General features: G+C 47.2%; 1 protein-coding gene across 3 annotated transcripts in view; it reads left to right on the top strand.

Moving 5' to 3' along the window:
- The first annotated feature begins 15,046 nt into the window (after nucleotides 1-15,046).
- The window catches only part of cfap92 (cilia and flagella associated protein 92 (putative)), a 90,890-nt gene continuing 86,420 nt past the window's right edge, over nucleotides 15,047-19,516 (top strand). For 2 of the 3 annotated variants that reach the window (XM_033037214.1, XM_033037215.1), the window contains exon 1: nucleotides 15,049-15,630. The gene's annotated coding sequence lies outside the window, so the exon portion shown is untranslated. Of the gene's footprint in view, nucleotides 15,631-19,516 lie in introns of all 3 variants that reach the window. The other variant, XM_033037216.1, reaches the window with a different exon arrangement.

Here is a 19,516-nt window from a genome sequence, read left to right as displayed (position 1 = left end):
GAATAGAGGCACAGACTATTTCTAAATGGGGAGAGAATACAGAAATCGGAGGTACAAGGGACTTTGGAGTGGCTGGTGCAGGATTCCCAAAAGGTTAATCTGCAAGTCGAATCGGTAGTAAAGAAAGCAAACTCATGCTAGCATTTATTTCAAGAGGGCTTGTATACAACAACAGGGATGTAATGTTGAGGCTCTATAAGGCGCTGGTAAGGCGCATTTGGAATATTGTGAGCGATTCTGGGCACCATATCTGAGGAAGGATGTGCTGGCTCCGGAGAGGGTCCAGAGGAGGTTTACAAGAATGATCCCAGGAATAGTAGGTTAACAATGATGAGCGTTTGTCGGCACTGGGCCTGTACTCAGCTGGAATTTAGAAGAATGAGGGGGAGACCTCATTGAAACATACAGGATAGTGAAAGGCTTGGATAGAGTGGATGTGGAGAGGATGTTTCCACTATTGGGAGAGTCTAGGACTAGAGGTCACAGCTCAGAATTAAAGGACTTTCTTTTAGGAAGGGATGAGGGAAATTTTTATTTAGTCAGAGGGTGGTGAATCTGTGGAATTCTTTGCCACAGAAGGCTGTGGAGGCCAAGTCGGTAGATATTTATGGCAGAGATAGATAGATTCTTGATTAGTACAGGTGTCAGAGGTTATGGGAGAAGGCAGGAGAGTGGGTTTAGGAGGGTGATAGATCAGCCATGCTTGAATGGTGGAGTAGACGATGGGCTGAATGGCCTAATTCTACTCCTATCACGTATGACCTGATGAGATGACACAAAATGAGTGGTGTTGGCAGTGAAGAAGATAGTTTGAGCAATGGCGTGATATTAACCAACCGGTGAATTAGGCAGAGCAAGAGCAGATGGAATTTAACCCTGAAAAGTATGAAGTGATGTATTTTGGTGAGGTCAAATATGTGAAGGGCAAACACTGTAAATGGGAGTATTAAAGAACAAAGTTGGTGCAGGTTTAAAGATTCCTAATGGTGGCCACACTGGTGGATAGAGTGATGAACAAGGCATATGGGATACTCACTTCATTAGCTAAGGCACGGAATAGAAGAGACAAATATCTTTTAACAGTCTTATGAAGCACTGCTGGGATATTGTGTGTAGTTGTGGTTGTAAAGCAGGGAGGGAGTGGTTGCATTGGGAGAGGGTGCAGAGGAGGTGCACCAGGATGGTACATGGAATGGAATGTTCAGTTATGAGGAGAGACTGAATAGGCCAAATGTGTTTTCCTGGAAGCAATGGAGATGGAGGAGGGTAACCTGACAGTGGTATATAAAATTGTGAGGCAGTGTTAGGGTATAGAGGTGGAGATAGGCATAAAAGTAAGACACTGTGGAAGAAGATTTTCACTTGGAGAGTGGTTGCAATCTGGGCTGCTCGTCACAAGAAGGTGGTGGGCAGAGGTTGGAGTATTTTGAGGATAGTGACCATAACTCCATAAATTTTAAGACTGTTTTGAATAGGGAGACGTTTGGGCCTTGCGGGAAAGTACTAAATTGTAGTAAGGCAAAGTACAACTTTATTAGACAGGAGCCCAGGAGGATACACGAGGAGCGTTATTATCAGGTTAGTCTACATCTGACACGTGGGAGTCATTGAAAGACCACTTGATTGAAGTTCAGAACTGGCAGGTTTCAGTGAGGAGGAAGGATAAGGATGGCAAGGAAGGGAACTTTGGATGTCCGAAGACGTCGTAAATTTTGTCAAAAATAAAAAAGGACCGCATGCAAGATGCAAGAGGTTCGAATCAGACAGAGGCTTTGTGGAATATAAAGAAAGGAGGAAAAAACTCAAGCAAGTGATTAGGAGGGCCAGAAGGTGCCCCAAAATGGATTGGTGAGTCAGATCAAAAAAAATCCTAGTCTTTACATTAGAAAAAAGTTTATAACCAGGGAGAAAGTAGGACTGATCAAGGACCATGAAGGGAAGTTGTGCTTGGAGTCTGGGATAGAGGAGAGGTAATAAATATTTTGCATCTGTTTTCCCCAATGAGAAGGAAATGGAGGACAGTGAGATAAGTGTGGAGAACACTAATATACAGGGGTAGTTCGAGATGAAGAAGGAGGAGGGGTTAGAACTCCTGAACAGCATTAAGGTGGATAAATCCCCAGGACCTGATGGGATTTAGCCCAGGTTATTGATTGAGGCAAGTTAGGAGATTGCAGAAGATTTAACGAAGATCTTTGCTTCTTGTTAGCCACAGACGAGGTCTCGGATGATGGAGAGTGGCCAATGTTGTTCTTTTATTTAAGAAGGCAAGTTGAGAGAATCCAGGGAATTATAAGCCGGTGAGCCTCGTGCCAGTGGTAGCGAAGCTTTTAGAGAGGATAATTTGGGATAAGATTTACTCCCATTTGGAAGAGAATGGGTTATTTAAGGACAGTCAGAATGGCTTTGTACACGGCAGGTCTTGTCTTGTTAACTTGGTCAAGCTTTTTGAGGAGGTGACAAAGGTGATGGATGAGGGTAGGATGGTGGATGTTGTCTATATGGATCTTAGTAAGGGATTTGATATGTAAAATGTAAATTACTTGGACATAAACGTAGACGGGTCGATTAGTAAGATTACAGATGACAACAATATTGCTGGGGTCGCAGACTGTAAGGAAGTCTGTCAAGGTAATCAGTAGGATATTGATCAGAAATGGACAGAGAAATAGCAGATGGGGTTAAATCCAAGCAAGTGCGAGGTGTTGCACTTTTGGAGATCAAATGTAAGGGGAAAATAAACGATTTTTGTCATGACCCTCAACAGCATTAATCTTGGGGTCCTGGTCCATAGCTCCCTGAAAGTGGCAACAAGAGAGAATAGACTGGTAAAGAATGCATATGCTATACTTACCTTCATGGGTTGGGGCATTGATTACAAGGGTCAGGATGTCATGATGCAGCTTTATAGCAGTTTGGTTAGACCACATTTAGAATACTGCATGCCGTTCTGGTCGCCCCATTACAGGAAGGATTTGGCGGCCTTAGAAAGGGTGAAGAGGAGGTTTACCAGAATGTTATCTGGGTTGTGAGATATTGCCACAGGGAGAGGATGGACAGTCTTGGATTGTTTTCTCTGGAATGTCAGAGATTGCGGGCAGATCTGATAGAAGTATATAAAATTATGAGAGACATAGATATGGTGGACAGTCAGAACCTTTTTCCCAGGAGGGAAAAATCAATGGTAGACAAAAGTGCTGGAGAAACCCTTCTTCAGACTTCAGACAAATCAATTACTAGAGGGCAGAGGTTTAAGGGTGATATGCGGGGCAACTCTTTTACACATTGTCGTGAGTGCATGGAAAGGGCTGCTAGGGTTGGTGGTGAAGGCAGATAGAATAGTGGCATTTGAGGGTATTGGACAGGCATATGGATATGCAGGGAATGGAGGGATATGGATTGTAAGAGATGGTCTTGGTTCCGAACAGACATTGTGGGCCGAAGGGCCTGTTATCGTGCTGTACTGTTCTATGTTCTAGGTAGGTTTCTCAAAAAATTTGTAAATGCATTCAAACTAAAATATTCACTGAAATCCTCACAGCATTGTGAAGATGCTAGAAATAAACCCAGAAAATGCAGGAAACGTACAGGTCTGACAATGTCTTTAACATCACACATTAATATACCCTGTGTCATTTTCCACAAATGCTGAGTGTTTGCAGTATTTTTGGTTTTACCTCACAGCATTGACACTTTTGCCGGCTCCTGCCAAGATACACATGTAATGTTGTACTACAAGAGTCTGGGTATTTCATTAAAGGAGCTTGCAGTGCAAATTTAGCCCACTCAGTTTTTCTGTGAAGTTCACTTATTTTAAAAGCAAGAATAAATAACATCATACAATTTGGTCTGGATTAATTGGACTTCTACAGTAAAAGCTGCTTGAAATATATTTGGAAGAACTAATAGAATGATGACTTCCAAAGAATGATTTTATGGAACTTCTACATTGCTGGGAAAATATTAACTGATCAACTAAAAATGTTAAATTCACGTTTTATGTAATAAATATGTAAAATAACATAATGAAATTTACCAGCAGAAAACACCTTTAATTACCTTATAATTAAAATACCTTTAATTATAGGCAGATGAAAAGCTGTACATTTGTGATAAATAATTCCCTGAAGTTTGGATACTGGCTGGCAGTACTAAATGTGTTGTGCTGTTTTACAGTAACACATCCTTTATTTAATGTTAAACAAGCCACAGGACAATTGAAATATTCTGTTCAAAGGAGAACAGCAGTTGTTGCTAATGCTTGGTTAATCTCCACAAGGCAGTATTTCAATAGAAAACAGGTAGTCATGGACAAATGCAGACAAACTGACTGCAACCCAGTGAGAGATGTTGCTCACAGCTTTTCCAATTCTCAGCAAGATGTTTTAGTTTAGTTTAGATTTACAGCGCGGAAACAGGCCCTCCGGCCCACCGAGTCCGCACCAACCAGCGATCCCTGCACATTAACACCATCCTACACACTAGGGACAATTTTTACATTGATACCAAGCCAATTAACCTACAAACCTGTACGTCTTTGGAGTGTGGGAGCAAACCAGAGATTTTGGAGAAAACCCACGTAGGTCACGGGGAGAACGTACAAACTCCATACAAATAACATCCGTAGCCAGTATCGAACCCAGGTCTCTGGCCATTCTGTTGTTCTAAATGTTGTTCAAAATTATTATTGTATTTGCATGTGTGGCACATTTAGCTAAGACTGGCCTCACCAAGTTCTCAAAAAATAAACAACCTTCTCTGACAAATTAAGCCGAGATGTGACAAGCAACTGTTTATCAAATACTGCATTTCAAATACCACCGGTGATTAAGTGAAAACTAACAGATGTTAGAATAATTATCTTAATTAGTTCAGGCAGTAGCTATTTCATGAGTTTTTGTATCATGCACGCATGGCTGCTTTGTGTCTCTATACCCTTTTTAGTTTCCAGCAGTCTCCACCTGATAGCCTTTTAATATTTAATAGAATCAAAAGTTAACAGCTCAGAAGGAGGCCATTTAGCCCATCATGTTTGTGGGCAAGGATGATTAAAAGTATGAAATAAAACTGCATAAAGATAGACGTGTTACAAATATAATTTCAATTCTACTTGAACAATCTGGAGATTAATGAATTAACTCTGACTTGGAAAGCATGCTTAAAGTCATAGAATTATAGCATGAGAAATAGGCTACCTAAATAATTAGATACATTAATTCACAATGAAATACATCAATCCTTAAAGGGCCTGTCCCACTCAGGCGATTTTTTTGGCAACAGCCGAAAAATAGGCTGTCGCCACATGGTTGCGGCATGACGCGGGGTGATGCCTATATTGTCGTGAGCGGTCGGTCTCCTTAAGTGTCGTTACTTATTTCTTGTCGCCGCTGAATTTTGAAATGTTTAAAACCTCTCGGCGACAGTGGGCTTGACGTTGCCTGTCTTCTCCTGTCGTAGGTGCTGTTGTAGGTTGTCATAGGTTGTCGCCAGAATGACGCTGGTTGTCGCTGGGTCATGACCTCGGTGAATTCCATTGGCGACAACCTACGTCAACCGGCGACAGTTCCAGCGTCAAGAGAAGTCTTGAGTTGTCTTCATTTGTCGCCGACAGGGTCGTAGGTGGAGGTAGGTTGTCGCAGGTGGAGGTAGGTTGTCGCAGGTGGAGGTAGGTTGACTTCGGGTGTTGTAGGTTGTCGCCTGTGTGGTCGAAGGTTGTCATAGGTTGTCGTAGGTGTGGTCGTAGGTGGACTTCCTGAGTCGCGAGGAATTGTGTCGCCGTTTGCCGTAGCTTGTCATAGCTTGACGTCGACTAGGTGGTAACTTGTCGTGGACATTATCCTGGGGTGGGTGCATTTCCGGCATCACGCCGCGACAGTGACTGTTGCCACAGTTGCCTAAAAAATTGCCTAAGTGGGACAGGCCTTTAAGGGGGATAGAAAATTGCAAATAAAAATGAATAAGAACATTAGTCTTAATTTTCACCTGATATACAGTGTGCAGCAAGAAATAGATGGATACATAGTTTAAAATTGTAAGTATTAGATAACATCCCCAAGCTAATTCAAAAACTCATATACTGGAAAATGAAGGTTCTTCTTAACTTCATGTTTCAATAACTTCATTTGGACCCTTAAGTGAAACTTTCTGTGTTCACTTTTTGACGTGAAGATGCATTTAGGGTACAAATGCCTCTGCAGGTTCCAGCATGATTAGAATGTATGTATCATTGAAGGTAGTGCTTTTCATAATCTTTTTTTACTCCTGGACTTTATGCCTTCGTACCGTAACTACGCATCACTCCTTATTGTGATTCCATTCTTTAGTCCATCCTTTGGATGGATGAACAGTTGAAAGCAGAGAAGCAAAATGTTAAATATTGAGTAAAGGTCTTAAGGCAGACCAGGAGCAACTTTGTTGGTGCGTGAGAAGGAACTGCAGATGCTGGTCTATACCGAAGATAGACACAAAAAGCTGGAGTAACTCGGCGGGACAGGCAGCATCTGTGGAGAGAAGGAATGGGTGACTTTTCGGGTCGAGACACTTCTTCAAACTTTCTTGGAGATTTATTGAGGAGAATTGCAAAAAAACATAGATTGAGCTGTAGCAGGTGAACTGAATGAACTATTGGATCAAATTTTTCACATGCGTTTGACACGTTCTCTACACTTGACTTTTCATCTGAATCTGAGTTTATCATTTGAATATGTTAGTTTATGGCCAATAGTTACATCAAATGGGTGCCAGTGGCCAGCGGCACAGTGGCGCAGTAGTAGAGTTGCTGCCTTACAGCGCCAGAGACCCGGGGTTCGATCATGGTCATGGGTGCTGGCTGTACGGAGTTTGTTCGTTCTCCCCATGACCGACAGTGGACTTTCTCCGGTTGCTCCGGTTTTCTCCCACACTTCAAAGACATACAGGTTTGTAGGTTAATTGGCATGGTATAATTGTAAATTGGCCCTAATGTGTGTAGGATTGTGTTAAGGTGCAGGGTTCGCTGGTCGGCGCAGATTCAGTGGGCCAAAGAGCCTGTTTCCGCACTATAAACTAAACTAAACAAATAGGAAATCTGTGCTTGGTTAATGTAGATGATATATGCATGTGACCCTTAATATAGTTACCTCATCACTACTAACCACTCCCCATATCACAAGTATAATTACAACCTCCCCACCCACATATCGCTCTCTAGTTTCCGTGACAGACCACGTACAGCTAGTGCTCTCTGTAATGCCACAGTATGAATAAAAGAAGTAAAGTCACAGTGTGTTGATAACACTTCTTTACAGTTAAGGAATGGCCAGCTTCCTGTGAGCAGAGCACAATGTACTGTGTAGTTATCCAAGAGTTTATGTAACCAGCGAGACTTCCACTTAGTCATAGAATCATAGGATACAGTGTGGAAACAGGTCCTTCGGCCTAACTTGCCCACACTGACCAACATGTCCCAGCTACACTAATCCCACCTGCCTGCGCTTGGTCTATATCCCTCCAAACCTGTCCTAGCCATGTACCTGCCTAATTGCTTCTTAAATGATGATATAGTCTCAGCCTCAACTACCTTATCTGGAAGCTTGTTCCATACACAAACCACCCCTGGTGTGAAAACGTTACCCCTCAGATTCCTATTAATTATTTTCCCCTTCACCTTGAACCTATGTCCTCTGGTCCTCGATTCCCCTATTCTGGACAAGAGACTGTGCATCTACCAAATCTATTCCTCTCTGATTTTATACACCTCTACAAGAATCCCTCTCATCCTCCTGCTCTCCAAGGAAAAGAGACCCAGCCCACTCAACCTCTCCCTATAGCTTACACCCTCTAGTGCTGGCAACATCCTCGTAAATCTTTTCTGAACCCTTTCAACCTTAACAATATCTTTCCTATAACATAGTGTTCAGAACTGAACACAATATTCTAAATCTCACCAACTTGTACAACTGCAACATGACCTCCCAACTTCTATACTCAATACTCTCACTGATGAAGGGCAATGTGCCAAAATAGAAAGATTAAACGAGAACTTACCGTTTGAAGTTTGATCTTTATTTTATGAGAAGTTGGAGTGAGAGACTACGTGAAGAACCCACCAGCCCACATGCTTCAAACCACCAGCCCGTCAATCTTCAAAGCAACTGTATGAAACCACAGACCACTTGCACCAAATTAAACTATAGAAAGATTAATAACCCTTGACTTGCCGAATGATCTTTATGAGATTCAGGGTTGGGAGTGGAGGGCACGTAGTCTCTCACTCCAACTTCTCATAAAATAAAATAAAGATCAAACTTCAAACGGTAAGTTCTCGTTTAATCTTTCTATTTTAGTTCGAAGTCTCGTGAGGAGACTACGTGAAGCCTTCGAAGCTCGGTGGTTTCATGCAGTAAACCAATCTGTTTGTGAACACACTACACAGATAAACCATAAATGGTAGAAAAGATATGGGCCATTAACAACATGATGCTAACTTACATACATGTACATCGGCCTTAATTGGACCACAGTCCCAATTGTCTTAGAGTTAGACAATAGCTCATGTAGCACTCTCCAGAATTCTATCTGCAAACGTCCAGACATGTTCAACGATATTTTATAACTAACGAAAGTGCGTTCATCTGAGCCTCCTGCTGTTGCAAGAAAGTGATCAAAGGGGAATATCCATTCTATTGGCTGCTGACGTGCCAGCAGCCCTGGTAGAGTGAGACTTGAAATTATTTGTATTCACTCCCGCTTTCAGCTGCTTACACTCTATCCATCTTGAAATAGTCTGCACCAACAATCTCTTGTGAAACTATTATATAACTATGAAGAAACTTTTCCTTCATCTCATAGGTTCGTAGTAACCTCAATGTACCTTTTCACATAATAAATACCCACAATCTCTGATTTTGTGGGTATGCTGTCAACTCCAACTTGTACCCAACTGTGCCTGCTCTGCTTTATGAGTTCATTCACATAAAATGCTACCCTCTTGTCAGATATGACCGAGTGATCCAGACAGAGATTGTGTAAAGACTGCGCTCTTCGTGCTGAAATCAGTGTCATAAGCATGACTAACTTAAGAGTAACTGCTCCAACATTAGGGGTGTATAGCTGATGTTAATCTGCATAAAAAAATTATACTGATTACACATTCCACACTCCTTTGTATCTAGGCTTTAGAGTGTTCATATAAAAGACACCTTCCATAACCTTAGTCACCAGTGGGTGAGAGGCAATCGTTTACTGTCCCACTGCTAGTACTAGATACGATGACAAAGCAGTACGAGCAGTGTTAATTGCGCTATAACATAGTCGCTTCTCATAAACCCAAACTGAAAGAAACCCACAAACCTCTGCTACTTCTGTTTAAAAGTAGCTGACATGTGTCTCTTCATAAAACTTTCCATACAACCATGCAGTGATAGGTGCACGAGTGATAGGTTGAACCAGCCACTGCTCGTGTCTGTGAGCAAATATAGGAGCTTCTTTCAGCGGACTTATTTACAATGGAAGCCATTGTTGAATAGGCCGATTTGGCACTACTATAATACATGTTGCCTCGTCTTGAATTATCTTTGGAGGCATCTTCTGATAAATACCCTGAGTCTTATCTGTGGGTAGGGTCAGAGGCAGAGTTTATGACAAAACCTAAATGGAATGGAATGGAATGCTATTTATTGTCATTCAAACCTAGGTTTGAACGAAATTTCATTTCTACAGTTTTTTACATTACAAAAAATCCCAAGACCAACACTTAACACAGTTTACATAAACATCCATCACAGTTAATCTCCAACACCTCCTCACTGTGATGGAAGGCAATGTCTTTATCTCTTCCCTTTGTTCTTCTCCCGCGGTCCAGCAGTCCAACTGCAGCATCGAGGCGAACTGGGGCTCCGATGTTAAAGCCCCCGGCGGGCGATGGTAAGTCCTGTGGCCGTTTAAGCTACGCCGGGCGATGTTAGGCACCGGCTCCATGTCCTTTAAACCCCGCGGTTCCAGCGGGAGAAGTTGCCGTTGCAGAGCTCGGAAAAGCGGTCTCCCACCAGGGACCTGCGAGCTCTGATGTTACTGCCCACCGGGCTTGCGGCCGGAGCCTCCGAACTCCAAAGTCGGGTTGCAGCCGTGCGCCACCACAGCTCTTCCCGCTCCGAAGACGGCCAGTTCCGCAGGCTCCGTGACTGGAGCCCTCAGGCTAGTCCCAGCCGGAGGCCACCGCCGGCTCCTCGATGTTAGGCCCAACGACATCCGAGACCCGACAGGGAATAGTCGTGTCCCCGCACAGGGAAGAGATTAAACGGTTTCCCCCACAGCCCCCCCACCACCCCTCACATATACACAGCTAAAAAAAATTAATAAAAACTAGCTCAAGACATACATTTAACAAGACAAAAATTAATAAAAGACAGACGATTGTAGTCGAGCCGCTGCCGTTAGGCGCCGCCACTAACTCAACTTAAATATGTAATAGATAATGCCGGCTCCAGTATGGATTTTCCTGGATGAATAACAAACCCTAGATATTCTTATTGCTTGGTTGCTGAAACAGCTAACTGTGACACCTGATCTCTTCCCTACAATAAGCATGTCCTTTATAAACTCCATGACAAAATGCCCTTTAGATCTGAGTAGGGCAACATTGACTTTAGAATCTTTGTAAATAGCCTAGGCTGAACTCAACCCCTTAGGTAGAACCTAAAATTGCCACAACTGACCTTGCCAGTTAAACTTCAGATACATCCTGTGACTCTCATGTATTGATATGGAATAGTATGCATCTTCGAGATTGATTGAGGCCCTAAAGCAATCCTCTGTAATCGGCTATTTTGCTGAATGAAAAATATCCATCTTAAAATGGTTATATTCCAAGCACATGTTCAGACTAGCCAAATCCTAGAATGATTTGACATCCTCCACTTTTCTTCAACCTTGAGAAGATATTAGAAATATACCCCTCCTGTTCATGTGCAGACCGCTCATCCTTTTGTGAAATTTCTCTGTTTCAACTTGGATAGCCATAGTTTCCTCTTTAGATCATACGTACGGAAGTCTTGTCTTCTCTTGCTGCGGAGGAAATTGATCAGCCAGAAACTGAATCTTAGAACCGTTTATGATTTGTAAAATGGAAGGATGGGTGGCGCGGCTCTTGTCAGCAGCGGCCTCTGCAGTCCGTCTGTGTTTTTTATTTTTTTTATTTTTTGTCTCATTTTTATGTAGTTTTTGTTATTTTTTTTTGTTGGGGCATGTGTGTGGGGGGGTGGGGGGGAGGGGGTAACTTTAAAATCTTTCCCTGCACGGGAGACCCTACCTTTTCTTTGTCGGGTCTCCGTTGTCGTTGGGGCTGCAATGTGGAGCGGCCTCCAACAGGAATGACCTGGGGCTCCAGTTGTGGAGCTGCCGACTACTCACCTCACCGTCGCGGAGCTGGCCGAGTCCGGAGCAGGTGGAGCGGTGGTGGATGCTGCTGCCACCCAACCCCCGGAGATTCGGAGGCTGCAATTGCGGGTTTGGCGGACGGCGGCACCGGGAGCCCGCGGGTCCCTGCTGGGAGACCGCTTTTCGGGGCTTCCGCAACGGCGACTTCTCCCGCCCGAGTTGCGGGGTTGAAGAGCACCTGGAGCGGGGCCTTACTGCACCGCCCCGCGCGGCTTGGAATGGCCGCGGGACTCTGCGAGCGCACGCCGGGGGCTCTAACAACAAGACCCGGTGTGCGACCTTGCATCACCCGACGTGGCTTTAATGGCCGCGGGACAATCGCCATCGCCAGCCGGGGGCTTTGACTTTGACTGACATCGGGGGGGGGGGGGGGAGTGCAGTGGAGAGATAAGTTTTTTTGCCTTCCATCACAGCGATGTGATGGATGTTTGTGTAAATTGTGTTGTGTCTCGGGTCTTTTTGTTTTGTAATGTATGGCTGCAGAAACGTCATTTCGTTTGGACCTCAAGGGGTCCAAATGACAAATAAATTGTATTGTATTGTATCAGAGGTTATCCGTCCCCACCTGTTTTTGAACACTCAACCTATCTCCGACTTGAATATCGTCAGCACATCTCATGCGACTGATGGAATAATATTCGCATACCTCAACGGCCTCCACCTCATTGTTGTTTTGCTGTCCATGACGAGACAGACGGTGGCTGTAGATGTGATCAAGGCAGTTTCTAAGAAAACACTTGCTATAAAACCCACCAAGGCTGCCAATAAAATAATAGACAAAAGATGATTATCACCCCCAGCCACCAAGATCCAGCAACCCCTGAGACTGACACCACCAAAAATGGCCTTAGGCAGTTGATCAATAGAGTCAACTGACCCTAGACTTTGCTCTGTCCCCTTGGATCTGGCATCGTGGCCAGCTGGGGAACGATACTGAGTATGTGGAGTGCGCTGCCTCTATGGCGAGTGCTGCAAACCTGCGAATAAAAAGACCTCTGGCTTGGTTTTAATTGTGTTGGCCTGGTGCTCCAACCAGCCTCAGTGTAGCAGTATCTGCCGCTAGCTTGGTAGGGATGATTATCATGCAGGTAAACGGGAGTCTTACCCACAAAGGTTGTCTTTACCACACCCACCGCAGCCTTGAATTCCTCTTGCAAGTCTTTTACTTGCTTACCCAAGTCTCCTCCAAAGAGATACTTGCAGACTGCACATACTAGCCTTGCACAAAATTAGCATATATTGGGTTGATCTCAGGCCTATACCATCCTCACACATTTGAGCTCAAACTGTGCATTACACAGAAGTGCTAAGGCGTCTACTGCAATTCAGACAACTGAGATCCCTCCACTGACCTTGCAAAGGCCGTAAACCCTCTTTGAGAAATCTCAGAAAACTAGTTGGAGTTTAAAGTCTTTTGACTTTGTTTTACCCTTCAGATAGCCCCAAATGGTGGGATTAACCTACGGAACCTCCAGTGTCCGGCAGAAATCAGGACCAGCATACTTTCCAGCAGGGTCCTGCATGTTCTTCTGAATCAACTGATGAGAAGACAAGTAACCAATGCTACTTGCCAGTTCTTCCTCTAACGGTTCTCCTATCCCTGAAGGGAGGGCAAATTTACTCACAAGTTTCAGCAGATCCTTATTAGACTTGAGTTGAAGCATATCATCCACTTGTTGTGGGAATTCGAGTTCACTGTCAACTACCCCACAGTCAGAGTCTCCACGAATAATCCTCAAAACACCTCTCCTCAGAGTGGGAGATATCATAATGCAACCCTGAACCAGGTATTGCTACCGCAGACATCTGACTGGAACTACCTGTCTCGGTCGCCAGGGTGCGAAACACATTCCCTTCGACCAGCCTCTCAATCAGGTTTTCCAGTATTGAGAGCCTACAGATGATATCCTCAATGGATGTTGAGGCAGTACCTTCCTGCCCAATATTGTCCTTTTGGGCATTTTGCCATTTTGGCTTTGGCCTTCCCTGAACTCGGAGCTTTTTCTTTTATTATTATTTATTTATTTACTTTTTACATCACGAACCTGCAAGTCGGGTGATAATGCTACATGCCAGTTCAGTCTTTACTGGTTTACCTATCCCCGAGAGGATGGCAAATTATGTTCCAGCATGCTGGCAGCTCTTTTTAGCCGTGAGCTGAAAGAATTTTGCATATTTAGGGAATCCTCAAAATCCCTGCATCTGAGCAGGGGATATCCTCAAATATCTGAGTTTAACTGCCTCTATCAATGAAATGCACCTGCCTCACTCTTGTGGGCAGCCTGACAACCTCAATCATAGATGTTGAGGCAGTGCTTCCCTGGCCAATATGATACATTTGGACAGCCATTTTCGAGATGGTCTACCTTGAACCAGGATAGACAAGCTGCTCCTTCTGGAAGCTTTCACAGAGGTTGCTGTGCAGGCCACCCAGCCAGCATCTCTGAGCCCGGGTCGCCAACCTGCTCTTTTTCAGAGCCAGCGGAGGATACTAGCCAGACTATGCTGCCAGTGTCTACCGAACCCGGGTCGACAAGCTGCTCCATTTCGGAGCTTTCGCGGAGGTTAGTATACAGATCTTACCTGCCAGCGTCTCCGAGCCCAGGTCGACCTCCTTATCGAAGCTTCAGCGCAGTTCCTTTTGCAGGCCGTGCCTGTTCACATCTTCGGCCCCACGCTTGCCAAACTGCTCCCTTCCGGAGCTTTAACGGTGGTAGCTGTACAGGTCGCGCCTGTCAGCCTCTCCGAGCCCGCTGCATCTTTTTCGGCCCGTTCCTGAAAAAAAAACACCTTACCTGACAGCATTTTCGAATGCGTCACGAGTCTTCGAAATAAAATCCTTTTTTAACTTTGTTTTACTGGTGCATAAATGTCAGGAAAGGGTAATGCACATTGACACCCATTTTAACGGGCAGCGCCTTTACACCCCTATTGTTGTTACACTTGTCCATCCATATACTTTTTAACTTTTCAAGAGCATTAGGAAATTCTGCTGGAATACAGGGGATACTCTCTACAAACCTCTCTTTCATGCAGAAACACAGATACAGTGAGAGAATTTGGACCAACAGGAACTGAATGCATTTTGAAACACACATTCTGGGAGCTCCTTACAATGTGTTTCTGATAAAACAGGCTGAAATGTTGCAATTTGCTTTATTTTGCATAGCCTGGAAGTTTAAGGAAAACTACGTCCTGAGCAGGTAAATCAGCAATCAGGGGAGGCAGCACCAGTTGAGGAAAAAAATGCTTAGAGGCAAGGAAGATCCCCAGGAAGCTGGGCATTGGAGATGTCTTCATTCTCCCTGGCTGGCAAACGACTAGTAACTTCTCACTCCATCACTTTCCTTTGATTACTACATTAGTTCGGCACTTAACAGGCAGCCATTTAATGGCAAATATTTCTGACATTCAATTCGAAGCGGTGAGAGAGCAATAGATCAAGTTGTAAATGTAATAAAGCTGTTGATATTGATTCGATTTGCAATAATTTGATGAATTATCACACCCAACTAATCAACTCTGAACTGCTTTCTTTTGCTATTTTTCCGACAAGGTGTTGCCATGGTACTTTTGACAGAGCGGCTGGTACTCAGGAGATCCTTTGAGTTGCACATAGATGGTGATTTACTGGAGATTGAGCTTCTGGCTGCAGACTGCTGCACATAAGCTGCTTTAGGGGCTGCTTGGCCCAGCTGGATTGCTTGCATGACAAGTATTTGGTTGTGTGGGTGGTTGGAAAGCAGATGTGAAGATATCCTAAGGGAAATTCATATTACGACCCAATCCAAAAGGGCTGGAGATCAACGCTTCTTCCATATTAAGTAGCTTTCTCAGTATTCAACAGAGGAATTTATTGTATTGAAATGCAGCATTTTTTATTATTCCTTCTGCTTTGTGTTACTGCATGCCACCATGCCATTTGTTGGCAACAATAATTAAAGATTATGCACCTTCAGGATGAAATACTATTGTGAAAAATGTTGCTAGATGAAATACTGTCATGGGAAATGTTACGTAAAATGTTATTTCAATGTGAAATCTAGCACCGTGCCCCAAACTGTATCTAAACACGTCCAGATTTTCTTGCAGTAACAACAAAGAATCAAAGCAAAGACAAAATCATCCCTCAAAAAATTCCACCTAAGAAAAAGAAAGTCAAAGAGAAACCAGCCCCAACTTTGATCAACCTGGACATTAAACCTCTCCTTGCTGGTGAGTAGATGGCAGGAGAAATAAGTTATTCTGAAAGGTGGGGAACAAAGAAAAGATTCAGCAGTTATCATATCCATATCCTTATCATATCATATCATATCTATATATTAAAACTGTGTGTGGTGTGTGTGTGTGTGTGTGTGTGTGTTTGTGTGTGTGTGTGTGTGTGTGTGTGTGTGTGTGTGTGTGTGTGTGTGTGTGTGTGTGTGTGTGTGTGTGTGTGTGTGTGTGTGTGTGTGTGTGTGTGTGTGTGTGTGTGTGTGTGTATGTCAGATTCCATTTTCAGATTAGATTTTTGGCCTTTGATTCCTTGGTCCGCCAAAACCACACGCTGAAACGCCGAGTATTTTTCCATTTCGGTAGAGATTTCACTTTTACATTCTCAAATCCACTCCTCATTAAATTTCGTCGTGTTTAAGTACACATTTTTAATAAAATCCTTCCCCCCCCCCCCCAAAAAATGTCAAAATGTTAAAAAGAACACAATGCCATCCCTCACAGATGTCCAATCGGAATGGATCTCATTTACATATGCCTTTGCACCAGCCACAAACCCAGCCACCCCCCCTCCCACCCCCGCAGTGTGTGTCGAAGCACGTGATCACGTGTGTGGGAATAGAGAAAGAGGATTGGGGTGATAGGGAATGGGGAACAGATGGACTGCCCCTACCCCTCCCCCTTCCACTCTCCCTCCCCACTTTACCCTCTCTCCCCCCACCCCTCTCCCCCTCCCTCCACACTCTTCCCCCTCCCTCCACACTCTTCCCCCTCCCTCCCCTACCCCAACACGCCCTCCCTCCCCCACACCTCTCTCCCCCTCCCCCATCCCTCTCTCCACCCCCTCCCCCACTCCTCTCTCCTCCCCCTCTCCATCTCCCTCTCCTCACCCCTCTCCCTCTCCTCCCACCCCCATCCCTCTCCCCCACCCCCCTACCCTCTCCCCCCACCCCCTTCCCTCTCCCCCCACCCCCTTCCATCTCCCCCACGCCCTTTCCTCTCTCCCCCACCCCTTCCCCATCCCCACTCTTTCCCCTCCCTCCACACTCTTCCCCCTGTCTCCCCTACGCCATCTCCCTCCTCCCCTCCATCCCCCCTCCCCCTCCCTCACACCTCTCTCCCCCTCCCCTCTCTCCTCCCCTCCCCTCCCCATCCCTCTCTCCTCCCCCTCTCCATCTCCCTCTCCTCACCCCTGCCTCACCTCCCCCTCATCCTCCCACCCCATCCCTCTCTCCCCCACCCCCTTCCCTCTCCCCCACCCCTCTTCCCTCTCTCCCCCTGCCCCCTACCCCTTTGTCCCTCTTCCACCACTCCCCCTACCCCTCTCCCCCTCTCTCCCCACTGTACCACTTCTCTCCCCCTAACCCCACCCCTCTCCCTCCCCAACCCCTCTCTCCCCCCCTCCCTTCCCCCTCCCTCCCCTCTCTTCCACTTCTCTCCCCCTTCCCCCACCCCTCTCCCTCCATCCCCACCCTCTCTCTCCCATCCCTCCCTCTCTCCCACCACACCCTTCCACTACCCCTCTCCCCCTCTTCCACCACTCCCCCCTACACCCCTCCCCTCCCTCTATCCCACTTCCACCACTCACCCCTACACCCCCCCTCCCCATTCTTCCACTTATCTCCCCCCACCCCCCATCCCCTACCCCTCCCCATCTCCCTCCCCCACCCCTTCCCTCTCCCTCCCCAATCTTCCCCCTCTCTCCGCTCTCCCCCTCCCTCCACACTCTTCCCCCTCGCTCCCCTTCCCACTCTCCCTCCTCCTTCCCCTCCCTCCTCCCCCCTCCTCCCTCTCTCCCCTTCCCCCACGCCTCTCCCCCTTCCCCACCCTCTGCTCTCACCCCCTCCCCCACCTCCCTCTCCTCCTCCCCTTCCCCCCCTCACCCCCCTCTCCATCTCCCTCTCTCCTCACCCCTCTCCCTTCTCCCCTCCCACCCCCTCTCTCCCCCCTCCCCCCTCCCCCACCCCTCTTCACCCCCATCTCCCTCCTCCTTCCCCTCTCTCTTGCACCACTCCCCGCTACCCCTTACCCCTCTCCCCCCTTCCTGCCCTCCCCGCTCTCCTCCCACGCCCCTCTCTCCCCCTACCCCGCTCTCCACTCCCTCCCCAATCTCTCTCCTTTCCTCCTCCCGCTCTCCCCTCCCTCCCCTCTCCCACCCTGTCTCCCTCTCCCCCCGCCTGTGTGTTTGGGGGGTGATTAGTGTGAGTGTGATGCCGCAGCCCCCCCCCCCCCTGCACACGCGCATTGGGGAAACAGACCCAATGGGTCTGCACTTAGTCTAGTATCTATTAAAACTGTGTGTGTGTGTGTGTGTGTGTGTGTGTGTGTGTGTGTGTGTGTGTGTGTGTGTGTGTGTGTGTGTGTGTGTGTGTGTGTGTGTGTGTGTGTGTGTTGTGTGTCCTCCCCTGAATTCCATAGAGCTGCCGACAGCTTTCGCGCATGAGACGCGGAAGCTTCATTTGCATGCTCTGTCTCTCCCCCTCCTCTCCTCACTGTCGGCGCAGCTCGTGAAGCCCCTCCCAACCCCTGCACGCTCATTCCAGCTGTGGGTTTCCAGAGAGTCAGAGGCCTCACTGTCTCCGCATTTCGCAGCCCACCTCCACCCCTCTCCTCCCTCCCTCTCTCCCCTCTCCTCTCTACCCATCACAGGGGACAACCTCCTCTCCGGGGAGGCCCGATCATCTGTCCCCTCCGGCCCGGCTCTGTCACGCTGGTGGGTGCGCTTCCCTTAGCGGAAGCCACGATCGGTTGGTCCCCCCGCTGCTGTCACCATCCTCAGATCGGGTCCCCGCGAGCTGCCGCCCTGTCTCCCTCTCCCTCTCCCTCTCCCTCTCCCTCTCCCTCTCCCTCTCCCTCTCCCTCTCCCTCTCCCTCTCTCACTCCCTCACTCTCTCCCTCTCTCTCCCTCTCTCGCTCTCTCCATCTCACTCTCCCTCCCTCCCCTCCCCCCTCTCTCTCCCTCTCCCCTTCCCTCTCTCTCTCCCTCTCCCTCCCCCCCCCTCCCCCTCCTTCTCTCCCCCCTCTCTCTCTCCTCTCCCCCCTCGCTCTCTCCTCTCCCCGCTCTCTCTCTCCTCTCCCCCCCTCTCTTTCTCCCCTTTCTCCCCCTCTCTCTCCTCTCTGTCTCTCCCCCCTCCCTCTCTCTTTTCCCCCTCCTCTCACCCACATCCCCTGCCCTCCCCCATTTTCACATATTCCGATAGAGATTTATCCCCTGTAGTCCGAAATCGCCTTACCTGAAAATGTCGTCCTTTATTTCTCGAGTTATTTATGAAAATGTTCACAAATCCGTTAAAACTTAGAAAATAAACCGGCTGCTGCGAGTGACGTCACCCCTCACCTCTCCCTCCTCCCCGCCCCCATTATTCCAAAGTTGGGCCGTCGACTGAAGACCAAAGATCATAGCTGAAGACTGCGGCGGCCCAACCCGCGCTCCTTTGGTTGATGCACGCATGCACGCTCGTACCTCGGCTCGGCACGGATCCGGTCCTCAGCCCGCCCCGGGCCTCCCCCCCTCTCTCTCTCTCCTCCCCTCTCTATCACCCCCTTCCCCCCCCCCCCCCTCTACCCCCCACTCTCTCCCCCCACCACTCCCTCCTGCCCCCCGTTATGCAAAAGATGCTACCGGAGCTGAAGCCGCTCACCGCTCCCTGCTTCCTGCTCCCTCGTTCCAGATATTGCCGGAGATAAACCCACTCACTCGCTGCTCGCCGCCCGCCGCCGGGCTCTCTCTTCCCCCCATGTTTTAAAGAATGAGCAAGTTGGGCCCTGTACTAGAGCTCTCGTGTCCGTCTCTGATCAGGTCCGTCTCGGGTCAGAAACTTCTCGGTCGGGTCCCTCTCCCCCCTCCTCCTCCTCTCCCCCCTCCTCTCTCCCCCCTCCCCTCCCCTCC

The sequence above is a fragment of the Amblyraja radiata genome, chromosome 18 (genome assembly GCF_010909765.2).
Source record: "Amblyraja radiata isolate CabotCenter1 chromosome 18, sAmbRad1.1.pri, whole genome shotgun sequence".
NCBI classification, from domain to species: domain Eukaryota; kingdom Metazoa; phylum Chordata; class Chondrichthyes; order Rajiformes; family Rajidae; genus Amblyraja; species Amblyraja radiata.
The sequence above is the reverse complement of the archived record's forward strand: the minus strand, read 5'-3'. Positions and strand labels throughout refer to the sequence as shown.